Consider the following 12,115-nt stretch of genomic DNA (forward strand, 5'->3'; position numbering starts at 1 on the left):
TACTGCAGCGTGGCCAGCAACTTCCCCTGCCCGGGACCGGGCGGAAGGCCCTCGAAGTAGGGAGAGCCAGAGCCTCAAAGACGAGTTCAGTCTGGCCTTGGTCTTGGGGAATGGCGTGAATGGATCCTGAGATGCTGTCTGTTCCTTGCTGGAACATTCCTTGCTCCACACAGGCAGCCTCGATTTCAGGACGTCACATTGGGTCCCTTGCGTCTGGGCCACGTCCCACAGAGGCTGAGAGGGTCTCTCCTGTAGGTCACCCAGCCAGCTTGGCTCCCCTGTGCCTGCCTCTGCTCACTTCCGCTTGCCTCCACTCCCCTCTGCCCACCCCTGCTACCTCTGCTCATCTCTGCCCGCCTCCTCTGCCTGCACAGATCCAGCCGAAGCCGCTCTTGTTTCCATGGAGAGAAACCTGGGTCCCCAAGGAGGCTCCAGAAGATGCTGGCGGTAGCTTCTGGCTGGACACACTGGGACCGGCAGTGAAATCAGGTGCGTTGGAGGGTGGGGGCCCTGAGGAGGAGCAGGGCTCTGTGCAGAGCGCCTCTGGCATCCTCTGGTGACTTTGTGAGCGAGCGGGCCATGGAGAGGGGGAGGCGGCCCCGGGCGCCCCGGGGCCCGAACTCAAGCTGAGCCAGGCGTTCATTAGATTTTTCTGCTTCCCGGCCCAGTCACGCCAAACAATGACTCTGGAGAGCATTCACGACAGGCACGCTCCATCTATGTATTAACTCGATGCATCCTCATAACTGCCCTCGGGGATAAGAGCTACGAAGGCCATGTCACGGACAAGAACACTGAGGTCCAGAGAGGTGGCCCCAAATGACATAACTCCTGGACTCGCAGCCTATACTCCCCATCCGTGAAAGTTCACACAGAGGCACGCCTGGGCGCGGGGTCCAGAGCTTTCTGACGCCCAGATCAGCTGCAGAGGGGGAAGCCAGCCATCTTCCGCAGGCACAGGCTACAAACGGGAGTTGGAGGAGATGATGAGGTTTGCCCATGGCCGTTCTCTGGACCCAGGACAGAAGGCATGGACCAAGCCTAAACCCAGTAGTAGGGGCACCTGGGTGGCTCAGTCGGTTAAGCATCTGATTTCGGCTCGGGTCACGATCTCGCGGTTTGTGAGTTCAAGCCCCGCATCGGGGCTAACAGCTCAGAGCCTGGAGCCTGCTCTGGATTCAGTCTCTCCTCTCTCTCTCTCTCTCTGACCCTTCCCTGTTCATGCTCTGTCTCTCTCTCTCAAAAAGAAATAAACGTTAATTTTTTTTTTTTTTAATTTAGAAGTAAATGAGGGGCATTGGCTCACCCTGCCTCCTTTTTCCAGCCATGGTCTCTTCCTGCCCCTTCATATTCCTCCGGGCGCTGGAGCAGTCGGCAGCAGGGTGTCCCCGCCCCACCCGGGGTTCTGGGCTCTTACATCTGACACCTCAATTCTACCTCTTTTGCTCTGTGACCTCAGGCACATTCCTGCACTTCTCTAGGCCTCAGTTTCCTTGTGCACAATGAATACTATTAGTAACAGTGTGTGCTTCGTGGAGGCATTTGGAGGATGACCAGGGGGCATAACAACCAAAGTGCTCCGAAGGCTCCCGGATGCACAGCGCGCCTCACTGAAGGTTTGGTTACTGTTAGTAACCAGGAGGTCTGGGCTCTCGTGCTATCCCCCTTGACATCCCCACCCCACACCCTCCCCGGCCGAGACGATCTGAAACACTAAGATGTTTATGACATGAGATAGTCCTTCCTCTAGGCTCATTTGCACAGAAAAGCATATCAAGGAAGGAGGGCACTTCTTAACGCCAAGGAGCAACTTGCTCATGGCCTCGAAAGCCAAGAATGTTGAGGAATTACTCTGGCATGTGTGTGTGCGGGCGGGGAAAGACAAATGTCCATTTCCTTGCACTTCCAGAACTATACCTCTTCGCATTAAACGCAAAGCTGGCTCCTTCCAGAATGGTCACAGGTGCCAGGACGTTCTCTGCAAAGGGCCAAGCTGGACTCTTCAGGAGAGCACGAATACATCCAAGAGCCCAAACGCTGAGATCACAGCAGAATCCCGTAAGACTGCGCTGCTAGGGGAAGAAAGGGGGGGGTTGGCCCCGTTACTCCGCTCTACTTACAACCAGACTGCTTCCTTTGGCTTTACGTTCACCTGGCCACTCCCAGCCTCTTCCTCCTTAAAGGGGCAACTCGGGTGTCCATGAGCTGGGTAGAAAGACGGGATCCCTGGGGTGCCTGGGTGGCTCAGTCAGTTGAGCGTACAACTCTTGATTTCGGCTCAGGTCATGATCTCAAGGTTCGTGAGATCAAGTCCAGCTTCGGGCTCTGCACTAACAGCATGAAGCCTGGTTGAGATTCTCTCTCTCTCTCTCTCTCTCTCTCTCTCTGCCCCTCCACCACTCACGCACGCTCTCTCTGAAAATAAATAAACTAAAAAAAAAAAAAAAAGAAAGAAAGAAAAAAAAGAAAGAAAGACAGGATCCCTCCTACCTGAGGCATCAGAATCTAAATTTTAACCAGATTCCCGGTGATTCTTATGCACATTACAGTCTGAGAAGTCCTGTTTAGAATGCTGAGCCAGGGGCACTTTTAAGAGGAGTCAGTGAGTCAGGTCTCAGGTCCCCATAGTTTGGTGTAGGCGGCGGTTATGGTTTAAGGAGTCAATGGAAGTAAACCAGGAACGCTCCAGGGTCTGGTTCTGGGGTGAAGTGCACGTGATGGATAAAAGAGAGGGTCCAGGAGGCTGTGACACCCCATTGACGTGAGCATGAGGGTCTCCCCGGGGTGCCCAGCAGCCTCACTGTCCCGCTGGAGTCGTCCTCCTCTTGCAATCCCCTTTATTTTTTTTTAATTTTTTTTTTAACGTTTATTTTATTTTTGAGACAGAGAGAGACAGAGCATGAACGGGGGAGGGGCGCAGAGAGAGGGAGACACAGAATCGGAAGCAGGCTCCAGGCTCTGAGCCATCAGCCCAGAGCCCGACGCGGGGCTCCAACTCACGGACCGCGAGATCGTGACCCGGGCTGAAGTCGGTCGCTTAACCGACTGAGCCACCCAGGCGCCCCTTGCAATCCCCTTTAAACTTCACTCAGCACAGAGCGCCCCCTTCCAGCGACAAGGCGACAAGGCGGGGTGGCCCTGCAAAAGGCTCCGCAGTGAACCCCCCTCCCCCCCCCACCCCCTTCCCCCCGCTGGTCCTGGGCAGACGAGGGAGCCCTCGCTGCACAGATGAAAGCACCCAGGCAGAGCCCGCCCCAGGAAACTTACCTGCCCCCCGGGGCTGCAGGGGACAGAAAGTGCAAGGCTGGCTGGGCTGCTTTCACTGGGCCAGGCCTGTCTCCCGTCTCTGAGCCAGTTTCCACACCAGAGCTCTTGCGCAGGAGTCTCGTGAAGGTCACATGAGAAACCTGGCAGGAGCTCTGACCACTGGAAAAGCACCGCCGCTCTCGCCCGCCAGTTGCACTTGTAGGAATCTGCCCTCGTGGTCAAGAGTGACCGGTCACTGGAGCTGCCCGAAGGCCCGCAGGCAGGGGGATCCGGGCCCTGAAGTAGGGGTCTCCAGGATGCGTGGGGAAGGGTGCCTCCGATCTGCTCCCGCCCCACGGGAGGAGAGCCCGGGGAATCGAGGAGAGCAAACACATCGCAGAGCTCAGAAACAGTTTCCTTTCACTGTTAAACAACCGGGGATTCTTTTCAAGGGTCTGGAAGGACATACCCACAACCAGTTAACCACGGCAGAGGGGTTAGAGCTGTGTTTCTCAATCTTTTTTTTTTTAATGATTTATTTGTTTTATTTTAGAGGGAGAGTGTGAACAGGGGAGAGGGGCAGAGGGAGAGAGAATCCCACCGTGGGATTGTGACCTGAGCTGAAATCGAGTCAGAAGCTCAACCCACTGAGCCACCCAGGCGCCCCTTTCTTTTTTTTTTTTTTTTATCGCCCCCATGTCCCACCCAGGAAATGCTTGTAGAGATATACTGTACATCTGTTTATAGACTGTATGTGTATCTGTGCTTTAAACAAAAAAAAATTGGATTTTCTAGGACCCCCAAGAATCAATCGTGCCCCCTGGGGGGGGGGGGGGTGATATCACCCTTGTTGAGAATGTATGGGTAAAAGAGGGCAGAAGTGAGGCTTTTCCCTTATTACCATTATTTGCTTTTTTTTTTTTTTTTAGCATTTTTGGGGTTTTTATTTGTATTATTTTTATTTTTTCAAGATTTTATTTATTTTTAAGTAATCTCTATACCCATCCTGGGGGCTCAAACCCACAACCCCAAGATCAAGAATCACAGTCTCCACCCACTGAGGGAGCCAGCCAGCCTCCCCCCCTCAACTATTTACTTTTTGATTAAGTTTTCTTTATTTATTTTTTAAAAAGTGCTGGCAGATACTTACACAGCACTTGGTGCACGCCTTGCATTACTCTAAGAACTTTACATTTTGAATCATTTAATCCCCATAATTGCCTAGGAAATGAGTGCTGTGTTCTCCCCATTTTACAGATGAGGAAACTGAGGTTCAGAGGCAGTAGCCAGCTTGCCCAAAGTCACGGCTCGTTAAGTGCTGGAGTCGGGAGCCAAACCACAGCAGCCTGGGGCCAAAGCTGGTGTTCTTGAGGAGAAGGAACCGAGTATCGCATTTGCACTGAAAGAAAAGGATCAAAAAGAAAAAACAGAATGGGGATGGGTTTTGTCTGTAAGCGGGTTAACATAGATGAAGGGACTTCTAGAACTTGAAGTGGTTTGGACGCATAGGATTATGGGCGTTGTGATGATTAGTCTGTGGATACTATGACACTAATAAAACCCCAAGCCGAGCTTGGGGATTTAATCTCAAGTCCTGGGTGGGGGTGGGGGAGGGGGCTATGAACCTCCAAGAAAGCCAGAGGCAGAATGAGAGCGCTCCTTTAATGGAGATGAGGCAGAGCACCAGCGGTTGTGAGGAGGGACCTGGGGACAAAATATTTAGGGAGTTGCACCGTCATTCAGGCGGCAGTCCCCGCTCCTGGAGCAGAGCCCGGCTCACTCCTGCCTCCGCTCAGTGGTACCCTCCTCCCCCCCCCCAACCCCGCCATTGTCTCTGAACCTTTGGGATCCACAGAACACAATTCAGAAACCACTCGTCTAGTCCACAACCCTCATTTTGAGGCCACCGGGGCTCAGAGAGGGGATACCTTTTGTGTAAGGTCACACAGCCCATTGGCAACAAGTTTGGAACTCGAGCCCTGCCTCCTGGCTCTGCGGTCGCCAAGTCAGGTGCCTCCAGGATACAACTCTCCTAGGCTTTGAAAAGATGAGTTCGTTTCCTTCCCCTGGGCCACTTTGGTAGAATGGCTTATCCTTCCAAATTACATCAAAAGTATCTGCTCACTCCGGGGCCTCTGACTGCATCATCTCGGATTTTTTAGAGGTTTTTGTCTGAATCGGTCTGACCTCCTTAGAACCCAATTGAAACATTTCTCAGGGTCAAATTCACTCGTGTTTCTCTTTCACTGAGGTCTTTTAGAATAGCCTAGCACAAAAATGAAAATGCAAACCTGGATAGAATTTCCAGGCATCCGTAAGGCAGACAGCTTGGCATCTTTGAAGTCAAAACTGCTACAGATGGATTGACCCCAGCTGTCCAGTCTCGGAGGTGACCCTCAGCTGGATACATTTGCCACTCCAGCCCTGAAGCGATCTGCCCACCATGAGACTCGTAGATGGCAGAGAACGTCTAGCGTGGGGGTGCATTTCCTTCTCTCTCCGCTCCCCGACCTGTACCCTTAGTTGGTTAAGGTGCCCTCCCACAGATCCGTGACCGAACCTCAGAATCTTTCTTAACACGGTGGTCTAAGCAGCCCTTCCAATCTATCAGTGTTGGTCCTCAAAATGAAGTGCACTGAGAGAGAGAGAGAGAGAACAAAGGGGAGGGGCAGAGAGAGAGAGGGAGCAAGAGAATCCCAAGCAGCCTCCCGTGGTCAGCCCAGAGCCCGATGCAGGCGCAGAACTCACGACCCGTGAGATCATGACTTGCACCGAAATCGGGAGTCAGATGCTTAACTGACTGGGCCACCCAGGTGCCCCGTGACTTGCTACTCTTAATCGTGCCCAACACCCCCATTTTACAGATGAGGAAACAGAGTCCAGAGGAGCTCATTGCACCAAGAGACCCCTGGCTCTTAAGGTCCCCCACAGATTCATCAAGGCCGGCCAAGGACCCTCCACAGTTTTGTCTTTATCTGTCATATTACTGACCTACGTGTTGGTATAGGAGGCCACTCAGGCCCCATATTATCCACCTCTGGGCTCTACACCACTGATCCTGCCTCAGGCTCTGGGTGTTGGTGTTCGATTCTGCACCGGTTAGGCAGCCAGGCTGGGGTGACAGAGCCCAAACCATGATGCCTCAAGAACCTTTACTAGTCCTTAAGTAAGAGCCTTAGGCGGATGTTCCCCCATCAGGGGGCACTTTCCTCCCTGCTGGGATTCGGGGACCTCACCTGTTTTCATTGTGTGCCTCTAGCAGCTCCTGGGCGGGGAACAGTCCTGCCACAATCAGTGTGCCACCAGAGGAAGGGGAGACAGAAGATGGGAGGGCGGGGGAACGTGAGGCTTCCACACATCCCTGGCCCAAAACGGCGCATATCATTTCTATGTTTTTAGGTTTGTTTATTTATCTGGGGAGAGGGAGCGCACGTGAGAGAGAGCAGGGAAGGGGCAGAGAGAGGGAGAGAGAGAGAATCCCAGGCAGGCTCCAGGCTGTCAAAGCCCAATGCGGAGCTCCAACTCAGGGACCGTGAGATCATGACCTGAGCCAAAAACCAAAGAGTTGGAGGCTCAAATGACTGAGCCACCCAGGCGCCCCAGCAGATATCAAATCTGCTGACATTCTGTTGGCTTGGGATTCGGTCCCGTGGCCAAACCTAAGTGTGTGTGGGGGGGGGGGGGGGGGGGGGGGGGGGGGGGGCGGGTACTGAGGAATGGAATCTGTGATATGATGATGATGATGATGGCAGCAACCAAGAAGGAAGAAGAGAGGGAAGAGGAGGAGGAGGGAGTGAAGGAGGGAGAGGAGGGGGAGGAGGAGAAGGAGGACAGTGGGTTTTTGGTGAGCAGGGAGCCATCTCTCCCAGAGTCTCGGCCAATCCCTAACAACTCAATGTGACTCTCTCCTCTCTTGTTTTCCTTCTCCCCCCCCATAGTTGGACACCCCCATTCCAGGTTCTACGTCTCAGAACCTAATCTCAACCGCTAAGTCAGTGTCCACATCTAAGCGAATGATTGGACCAAGTTCGTACAGCAAGATGGGACTAAGTCGTGACTCCAGAACCACTGTGCTCCAGAGTTTAACAGAACAGGCACGTTTTTAGGCGTTCAACTCCAACACTTAGAGTATTATAGATAAGACACGCTCGGCCTGTATTTACGGGAGGCAGGAACGGCTTTTCTTTTCTTCACGAATGCCTATGTCACTTTCACACCAGGTGCCATCCAGTCTTCGGACCGCGCAAGACCCATTTGTAAAAGTAAAAACAAAGATGAGTATCAGAACAGGAGAAAAGCACAGTCACAGTTAGTAGGTGCTCAGTAAAAGAGCTTTTATTAATTTGGACGGAGGTAAGGTGGCACCTGTTTTAAGATCAGTGCTCCAGGGGCAGAATTCAAAAGCAGAACTATTACTGAGAATAAACTGAGGGTTGATGGGGGGTGGGAGGGTGGCTGACGGGCATTGAGGAGGGCACCTGTTGGGATGAGCACTGGGTGCTGTGTGGAAACCAATTTGACGATAAATTTCATGTTAAAAAAAAAAAAAAGCAGAACTATTGGTGAGTTTTCATTTTGCTTTGTCTTAAGTACCTCCTATTTTTTTCCTTGTTTCTAATGCCGCGTTCTTCTATTATTAAAAAAAAAAAAAGTTAGAAAACATGGATAAACAAGAAGAAGAAAATTAAAATAGCTCATAACTCCCCAGCCGCTTTTACCATACTGATGGGCATTTGGCCAGTTTTTATACACATAAGACTTAATAAAAAACAGGGTGTGGGGCTTTTAAGGGATTTTACCTAATTAGGCCAAAGTGGTCGAGTCCCATCCTGCTTCTCGAGAACTCACTCATGTTTTGCAAGCCACGCTTGATGAAATCTTTGAGCGCAGGGGCAAACCCGTGACCCGCGTATATTCGTAATATGCTAATTTCTGTTTGGGTTTCTGAACAAAACCCGTCTTTTAAAGAAAAATTTAACAGATTTGAAACCAGAAACCCTGTCCTCCCTGGAGGCATTAAAAAATGCAAACTGAAGGCTTCCCATGTGTGGAGGCTATTACTGATTTCCTTCCAAAAACAGGAGACGTGTTGCCCTGGCCGTAACGCTTGGGGGTCCCAGAGCCAGAAACTGTTTGCTTTCCGCGCACTCATTAACCATGGTGTGGGATCCAATAACTGCTCTAATTTCCTACTTTAAATGTTTTTCTTTCGCCCGCTTTTCAAAAATGTCTTTTTATGTTGTCCATTTACATACTCGCATTCAGTCACTTACGCTGCCAGGCTGGTCGCCGTCAGACACAATAAGAGACAGAAAAACCCGCACGCATTACAGTAGCATTAGTGTTGAAAATGGAAATTTAATTTCCAGAAATGAACCTCGGCGATAAAAGCTCTCTTTGTTGCTCTTCGGATCAGAAATGAATCAGGTCTGAAAGGAAGTAACGTGCAATTAAAAACATCTCAAAGAGGTATTTGTTATGTGTTAGAACAGATGCGTTGGAATGGTGTTTTGAACACGGGGGGCGGGGGGCTGGATAAATGTTTTTGATGAGAATGAAGATCATCGTAATGCCTCACATGTGTGTCGTGCTTTTAGCCTTGGTTGACGTATTTGGATTCTCACGGGGAGCCTGGGAAAGAGGCAGTGCAGATGTGGAAACTGAGGCTCAGAGACCGCTCAGTGGCACACTTTTCCCGTGGTGATCTGGTGAGAGCGGGGCTAGAGTCAGGGCTAGCAGAGGCCTTCAGGGCTCTGCTTCATGGCGTTCAAATGAAGGAAAGGTCTTAAGCCTCCAACCTTCCAGAGAACCGTGTTAACTGATGTGGCGTCACGGAGGCATATTTTGAAATACTGGCCCGGGGTCTCCGTGATCTCTATTTCATGCCACCCCTGCCTCCCATCTTCCCACCCCCCCAACACCGACCGCAGGGGCCAGCATCCTAGGTGACTGCCCTCAGGGTGCAGAAGGGAGAGAGAAAGAGAACAGTCTCGTTTCGGTTTCGAAACAGACATTGCCATCATTTGAGAGCAGACTTTTTAAGCTCCCGAAACCCGAGGTTTTGAGGTTGGAATATTAAAAGGTGCAGCCCTTGAGGCATAGGGGCACTCGTACCCCAATGTTTATAGCAGCACTTTCGACAATAACCAAATGATGGAAAGAGCCTCAATGTCCATCAACTGACGAATGGATAAAGAACTTGTGGTTTATATACACAATGGAATACTACGTGGTAATGAGAAAGAATGAAATCTGGCCTTTTGTAGCAACGTGGATGGAACTGGAGAGTGTGATGCTGAGTGAAATAAGTCAGAGAGAGAAAGACAGATACCACATGTTTTCACTCTTATGTGGATCCTGAGAAACTTCACAGAAGACCATGGGGGAGGGGGAGGGGAAAAAAAAGTTAGAGAAGGAGAGAGCCAAACCATAAGAGACTCTTAAAAACTGAGAATAAACTGAGGGTTGATGGGGGGAGTGGGAGGGAGGGGAAAGTGGGCGATGGGCATTGAGGAGAGCACCTGTTGGGATGAGCACTGGGTGTTGTATGGAAACCAACTGGACAATAAATTTCATATTAAACAAAAAAACAAAAAAACAAAAAAAAATAATTAAAAGGTGCAGCCCTAAATGTCATGAACAAGAGGCTTAATAGCAAACAAGATCGGCCCAATGCAAGTCAAGATCTAAAGGAGTAAGAGGACCTCCAGAGAGGGGAGGGGACCCCTCCGGAGGAGACAAGGGAGGCAGCAAACCATTTATTGTTTCCTGGGGGAAAATACGAATTGGCTGAATTTACCCTAAATTGACTGTCTCCACCACATCTCGAAGCAACAGAGAAGCAATGGTCTGCCCAACACATGAAGCTCACAATCCATGTGGAGAAGAAAAGTTATCAAGCTGCTGCCTACCTCACGCCTGAACCATTGAAACTTGACCAAATACTTACATTTTTTAGGATCAAGTCATAAGCGTTCCGGAAGAAAAGGATAGAATATTTTTTTATCACCTCGGAAGGGCAAAGATCTAATTGTGACTCGAAGCTAAGATGTCATAAAAGAAAAGATTGACAAATTTGATTAAATAACAAAAATCTCTGCAAGTTCCAAAAAAATGAACCAAACAAACAAACAAAACACAAGTAACAGCTATGTACCAGACCAGATAAGAACAAGAGAAAAATAGACAAGAGTAGTATAAGGGACTTGTATTAAAAGTACATGGAACTGGGGCGCCTTGGTGGCTCAGTCGGTTTAGCATCCAACTTTGGCTCAGGTCATGATCTTGGCATTCATTGAGTTTGAGCCCTGTATCAGGGTCTGTGCTGACAGCTCAGAGCCCGGAGCCTGCTTCAGATTCTGTGTTTCCATCTCTCTCTGGCCGCCCCCAGCTTGCACTGTCTCTCTCTCTCTCTCTTTCTCTCTCTCTCTCTCTCTCTCTCTCTCTCTCTCAAAAATAATAAACATTTAAAAAAAATTTAATGAAATAAAAATTAAAAAGGAGACGTGAGACTTTTGATCCTCACCAAGACAGTAACTAGTACCAGACTTTCCCTCCCATGATAAACAACTAGAAAACTGAGAGGAAAAAAAGACCTGAATCAACTGTCTTCAGACATTGAACCAATGGCAAAGTAGAACTGTGTGGTCTTTGGGTAGTGTTACCAGATTTAGTAAAAGAAATACATGATGCTCTGCTAAATATGAATATTAGATAAACAATGAATAATTTTTAGTATGAATATTTCCCATCTGATATTTGAGACATATTTATGCTAAAAAAATTCACTGTTTATATGAAATTTGAATTTAACTGGGTATTCTGTACTTTATCTGGCAACTCTGCCTCTGAGAGGAGAAAGATATAGGAGGTGAGCTCACCCTAGCTTTCTACCTGGCACTTTCTGGCCACAAAGCAGGAAGGGGGAACAAATTAATAATAAAACACATATGGAAAATATCCAACTACATGTAAATTAAGGAACACACTCTAAATAACCTATTAGTCAAAGAAAATATTAGGAGTAAACTTAGAAAATGTTTTGAATTAGAAGTGCCTGGGTGGCTCAGTCAGTTAAGTGTCTGACTTCAGCTCAGGTCATGATCTTGTGGTTTGTGAGTTCCAGCCCTGTGTCAGGCTCTGTGCTGACAGCTCAGAGCCTGGAGCCTGCTTTGGATTCTATGTCTCTCTTTTTCTGCCCCTCCCCTGTGCACACTCTGTCTTTCTCTCTCTCTCTCTTAAAAATAAATAGACATTAAAAAAATTTTTTTTTAAAGAAAGTGTTTTGAACTAAGTGACAATGAACATACTACATAGAAAATCTGTGGCCTTCAGTTAAAGCAGAATTTAGAGGGAAATATTAAGCTTTATCTGCTTATATTAGGAAAGCAGAAGGGTACCTGGGTGGCTCAGTCAGTTGAGAGTCTGACTCTTGATTTCGGTTTAGGTCATGATCGCATGGTTCAAAGGTTCGAGCCCCACAGCAGGCTCTGTGCTGGCAGGGCAAGGCCTGCTTGGGATTCTCTCTCTTCCTCTCTCTCTGTCCCTCCCCACCTACATGCACGTGTACATGGTCTCTGTCTGTCTCTCTCTCTCAAAATAAATAAATAAACTTAAAAAAAAAAAAAGAAAAGCATAAAGGTCTAAAGCTTATGGTAAGAAGAAAGAGGAATAAATAAGACATTAATCCCAAAGGAAATGGCAGGAAATAAAGAGTGAACATCAGAAATACACAAACAAAAATGGAAATTAATGAAATCAAAAGTTGCTTCTTTGAAAAGATCAATAAAAGTGATAAATTTCAAGTTAAGCTATTCAAAGAGAAAGGGTTAGAAGGAAAAGAGAGAAAGAGAGAGAGTAAGCAAAACAA

The sequence above is a fragment of the Panthera pardus genome, unplaced genomic scaffold (assembly GCF_024362965.1).
Source record: "Panthera pardus isolate Hobbes unplaced genomic scaffold, ASM2436296v1 HiC_scaffold_18, whole genome shotgun sequence".
NCBI lineage: Eukaryota > Metazoa > Chordata > Mammalia > Carnivora > Felidae > Panthera > Panthera pardus.